Below are 5965 nucleotides of genomic sequence, written 5' to 3'. Positions count from 1 at the left end.
CACTGTGACTTGTAACGCAGAGGAGAATGCAGAGTGCTCCCCTGGAGTGTTTGTGGATGGCGCTGTTACACGGGCTGTGAGACGTGCACAGGGGGAGTCTGAGCAGGGTGAAGGGGTGAGTGAGATAGATTGATTCCTGACTCACTGTTGTCTGTATCCCGCAGTGAATTGGTGGGAGAGCAGAAAGCTGATGTCTCCCTCAGTTCGTTCTTTGAGGCGGTTCTCTCCACCGAGGGTGGAAATGGTGCCACCAGGGGTTGTCTGCTGCAAGGGGGACTGCTGGTCAGAAAGTGGTTGTCACATGGGAAAGGCCTCATTGGTTAGCCAGTTCTCCAGATAGTGGTTCCTGTAAAATTTCATGAGGAGGTCCTCAAGAAAGCACATAAGCAATCGGGACATCTGGATGTCCGTAAAACAGGTAATTACATGTTACGGTATTTCTTTTGGGCTTGTTTAAAGAGAGATGTGTCTCGGCATGTTAAATCATGTCACACGTGTCAGAACAGTAAGCCAATTCGGCAGCGACTAAAGGAACAGCGCTCGTTTAGTCCTGGGGGTTAGGTCCTGGTTTTGTTGCCAAGGGCTAGTTTGCTGTTTCTAGAAAAACATTCCGGGTTTTTCCATGTGTTGGCTCAAGGGACTGACCAGAATTGTTTCCTGTCCACACCGAAGCATAGAAGAAGAGCTCCTAGCTTGTTTGGGTTTACCTGACGGTACTGTGCTGTTTGCTCTGGTCTTTTAGATCTACTCTTTCCCTCTTAAATCGCTTCTTCAGGCGCTGGAGTTGCTGAGTGTGCAGGGGAAGGTTTGTTGGCTGGTACAAAAAGGAGTATAGACGTCAGTGTGTGTTTTTTAAAAGTCTGTTGTAGCTGTATTGTATTGTTGTGAAGAGGATCCTGTTGGGTAGTTAACGGTGTTCCGGATGGAACTCCTTTCTTTATGGGGGGGAGTGTGATGACCCCTCCACACCACTAGGCGTTCCGTGGTCTTTCTGTCTCTCTGTTACAGGATCCAGTGCTGTGGGGCCGGCAATTGCCTGATGAGCTGCACCTGTATTGGAGGGGCTATTGCTCTAAACTGGAAAAAGGGCCACCCCCGGAAAAAAACACAAGACCTTTTTAAAATTGTATCTTGTTTTTAATGTAAAATAAACCAAACGACTATTACATTAACTAATTTGAAGAGTAATTCACATCTCATAACAAAATAAGCTAAGGCGACTGCATTCGGTAACTTGATTTAAAAAATGAAAACCAGGGAAATGTTTTGTTTTGCGGTCCATATCTCATTAAAATATCTAATGTTAGTAACTATTAAAGACACAATGGGGACAATTTTGTTCTAATGCAGTTGTACCTTTGTAACTGCTGTGCAGTCCAGACATACTGATAAAATAGGGCCTCTAACTAATTACCTTAAATAAACTCACTAATTAATGAAACCAGTTCAATACGCCTTATTCTTATTCTTATCATTCTTTATGAGCGCAGTAACGGTAAGGTATCTAATTACTTGTTTATTTAATATTCCATATGTAACACTTCTTATCTTGGGCTATGCTATCTGACTAGAAGGATTCTGGGTTCTACTAGAGTGGATAGACAGGTAAGTAATTAGACCAGAGACCAGGTGGTTTGAATAGAACAGCCGGCAATTTACTGATGAAATAGACAAAACATTAAACATAGACAATGAATATTTTCTACAGTATAATCAGAGGTAATTATTTCACCTTTCCCTTGTTTTCTGATTTCTGTGACTTAGCAAATGGTATCCATATAGGATGAACAAAAATAAAATAGCCTATTTTATTTTAGACAGGTCTACTAAGTATTATTTATAGATTTTTCCTATTTTAATCTCTTCAATATCCTGAGTTAACTCTTTTTCTTTTCCCTTTCACAGGTAAAATATATCTAATTCAATGAAAAAAACACAATTGTACCATCAATGAAATCAAATGTCAAAAGAAAACCTAGAGTACAATATATAGTGTCTCTTTAAATCCAGGTACCACTTAAATCCAGTTCCAACCTTATAATTTCTTCAATACTCCTACCACTCTGGCAGTGAGTTCAGCTATTGTCTCTTGATAAACCAGCAAGTCGTCTCACTGGCGCGAAGATCAAAGCAGTCCGTGGGTCTGGCTCGCCATCTTGTATCAGAGCGCGTGTGTGTGTGTTGTCCTCTCACTCGCGATCAACTTTCTTATCCAGTCCAAAAAACCTGACCTGTACGACAGGTCATGAAAGAATATAAACATAAAATATAAACTAACAATATAAATTATATAATTACATTTTCAAAACTACTGCAAACGTAGCTCTTTTGTCAATACAGCTTATAATGGGGCTCAAAATGTACTCTCCTCTACACGTGTCATTTATCCTGTTCACACAAAATAACACATATTTCCCCTTGTAAAATACACATTAAAGCCACGTAGTTTCAGCCAAACAAAATAACAAATACATGACATTGCAAGCCATGTTCATAGCTTCCCTTACAGTTCAACAACATGAAATGCTAACAATGAAGCTAACATTAAATCACTCATACAAAACTTTTCTATGAAAAGGTTTGACTCACCAAAACACCGTTGGTTAATGTTCTATACAGTCTACTGGGTTTCCCGACCATGTGGATGGTATTTTTTATCTTTTTTAAATCAACTTTGAATCACTTTTAATATAATTTACTCCGCTCGTCTCATCTGCGTCTTGCTCCGTTTTCTCTTTTCTCCTGCTACGCTGCGCGTGCCTGGTGGTGAGCAGAGATCCCTGAAAGGAACAGTACCTTGTCATTTGTCATACTACTTTTATTTATTATATTTTTAAAAAGGAATTGGTCAATGATTTAAACGAGTATCCTTTAATGAAATCACTTTTGAATGACTTTATGCTTACTATGTTTTAATGTGGGTTACATCCTCCCCACTTTGCCATAGGCTGAGTCTAGAATGTTCAAATAGAGTGATGGGGATGAGTTAGGAGTTAGATGTTTCACTATGTCAACTGCAGGTGACAAGAGGCTTTCTAGTATTCTTCGTGATTTGTGAAGATCTGACTGTTGAGCATCTCTCAATAAGAAATCTGCGTTAGAGCGCCAAGTCTCATAGTCAACTTCGTTGTTTGGACGGGGGCAGCGTCCAGAGAAGGGTCGGAGTCTTAATGAAGCATGCATTTGTGCTGTAGAGTCTTCACGCTTGACAATATGTTCAATAACAACCTTCTGCAGATCAGATGGATAGAGATCAGTGAAGCTCAGAGTAGGCTGAGTCTTTTCTTTGGTGTGTTGTTGAGATGACGCTAACCTGGGCTCAGGGATATGAACACTTTGTGGATAAAGAACACTAGGCTGTGGACTCACCTGTGTTACAATGTTGAAACTTTCCTCACGGTTTGTTTCAGCATCATCATGTTGACTCTCACGATCCTCTTGTTCAACAGTTTGACTGATGTGATGGAGCTCCTTTCTCAGCACCTCTGCAAGGTCTTTGCCACTGTGCTTTGCAATTTTCTTCAATTCCTCAAGGTACGTTTGTGTAGTGGATTGGCCAACTGTAGAAATGTACACACCTGGTAAGGCTTTGATATCAAAAGAAAATGCACTTTACTTGGAATTAATGTACTGTATGCATTCAAAAGTGCTGAATAAATGTTTTATGGACCCATAATAGTAATTATTATTTAAGTTAAGTTTTGCCATAATCATGTCTTTTTCCACAATCAGGTAGCTGAACAACATTGGTAAAAACTGTATACATTATATATATATATATATATATATATATATATATATATATATATATATATATATATATATATATATATATATTTCTATTAATCATTTTCGGCCTTTCGGCTTTCGGTTTTCGGCCAACTGTTTCCTATTTTTGGTATCGGTTTGGGCCAAGAATTTCCCATTCGGTGCACCCCTACTATTTTATTTTATACCGGTCTACTCAGTATTATTTATAGATTTTTTCCTATTTTAATCTCTTCAATATCCTGAGTTAACTCTTTTTCTTTTCCCTTTCACAGGTAAAATATATCTAATTCAATGAAAAAAACACAATTGTACCATCAATGAAATCAAATGACAAAAGAAAACCTAGAGTACGATATATAGTGTCTCTTTAAATCCAGGTACAACTTAAATCCAGTTCCAACCTTATAATTTCTTCAATACTCCTACCACTCTGGCAGTGAGTTCAGCTATTGTCTCTTGATAAACCAGCAAGTCGTCTCACTAGCACGAAGATCAAAGCAGTCCGTGGGTCTGGCTCGCCATCTTGTATCAGAGCGCGTGTGTGTGTTGTCCTCTCACTCGCGATCAACTTTCTTATCCAGTCCAAAAAACCTGACCTGTACGACAGGTCATGAAAGAATATAAATATAATATAAACTAACAATATAAATTATATAATTACATTTTCAAAACTACTGCAAACTTAGATCTTTGGTCAATACAGCTTATAATGGGGCTCAAAATGGCAGCTTTACTCTCCTCTACACGTGTCATTTATCCTGTTGACACAAAATAACATATTTCCCCTTGTAAAATACACATTAAAGCCACGTAGTTTCAGCCAAACAAAATAACAAATACATGACATTGCACGCCATATTAATAGCTTCCCTTACAGTTCAACAACATGAAATGTTAACAATGAAGCTAACATTAAATCACTCATACAAAACTTTTCTATGAAAAGGTTTGACTCACCAAAACACCGTTGGTTAATGTTCTATACCAGGGGTCGGCAACCTATTTGATATGAAGAGCCATTTAAAAAAAAAAACTGTTATCAGCGTGCCAACGATCGAGAATTATCGACGGGGGGGGAGGGGGCGGGTTGAGGAGCTTGACGCTCAGAGGCGCGGGAAGGTATTTTGAGTGGGGGTGCTGAGGTGCTGGACTCCAGTGAACACTATTACGGGCACTATAGAGCACGCACAAAAAAACTCCCCACACGCAAACACACAGTAAACCCGCGACTGTTACAATGAAGGCTCGATAATCAGCTCACGGCATATAGGCAGGGGTAAAGTGCTATTTTTTACGAGTGGGGAGCGGACCTCACCTCCTCTAGGGGGGTCCGGGGGGATGCTCCCCCGGGAAGATTTTTTTTAAATATTGAAGTTAAAAGCATCAATCTGGTGCACTTTGAGAGCAACATTAAGAGATCTATGGATATATCTCTCAACACCCAGATGAAACACAACTGTAAGCAGATGTTCTTTTTCTTTATGGATATTTTACAAATCACTCCCCTTTCAAACTGTATTCTTGTTTTACTGCCATATAGTATTTCATAACTGTTTTTCCTTTATTCTCTTATTTTTTTTACAGCTCCGTATGTCCGTTAGTGCAGCTAGCTAACCAGATGCTAACAACACGGTCCCTGCTGCTGGCACCGGTCCCTCTCTCTCTTCCCCTCTCTCACACACACTAAATGCGCTATTTCCGCACACACACAGAGCCGCGAGCTTGAATGACACAAGCACACTTTTATTTCCATGCAACTCTCTGATTGGTCTGGTGTCTTGCCTCTGTTGCATTCACTGAACACAGGAAATTACAGTCCTGCCGTCCTTTCTAGTGTCTTGATGAGGTTCACGTAAAGCACGGTTAATGTATTATATTATTGAGGTAGAATTGTCTGGGGCTACAGAAAAAACATTCGGGGCAGGCCAAAATATTATTTTACCAACAATATGGAATTTATTGGCTACATATTACACAGATTATGCACAGTGGGAGCAGCAATAACCGTCAAATAATAATTCAGACAGGGGAGCTACGCACCCCCTGTCTGCCGCTAGGGGGTGCTGCAGCGCCCTCAGCACCCCCCTTCCCGCGCCCATGTTGACGCTCGTCAACTATCCGCAGGGGCGGGGGAGCCTCGCTGCGGAGAAGCAGTGTGTGGACCTTGTCAGCGCAACTCACATGATGCCGAATT

The 5965-nt window shown here is 40.3% G+C and overlaps 1 long non-coding RNA gene across 1 annotated transcript; it reads right to left on the bottom strand.

The window, feature by feature from the left end:
• Positions 1–1531: 1531 nt before the first annotated feature.
• LOC307028823 lies at positions 1532–5289 on the bottom strand. The gene is made up of 5 exons (XR_013805121.1): positions 4729–5289; positions 4173–4367; positions 3370–3560; positions 2590–2780; positions 1532–2231 (listed from the first exon to the last, which is right to left on the bottom strand). It is a non-coding gene; the product is annotated as an uncharacterized lncRNA (long non-coding RNA).
• Positions 5290–5965: the final 676 nt, after the last annotated feature.

The sequence above is a fragment of the Notothenia rossii genome (genome assembly GCF_949606895.1).
Source record: "Notothenia rossii genome assembly, chromosome: 2".
NCBI lineage: Eukaryota > Metazoa > Chordata > Actinopteri > Perciformes > Nototheniidae > Notothenia > Notothenia rossii.
The sequence above is the reverse complement of the archived record's forward strand: the minus strand, read 5'-3'. Positions and strand labels throughout refer to the sequence as shown.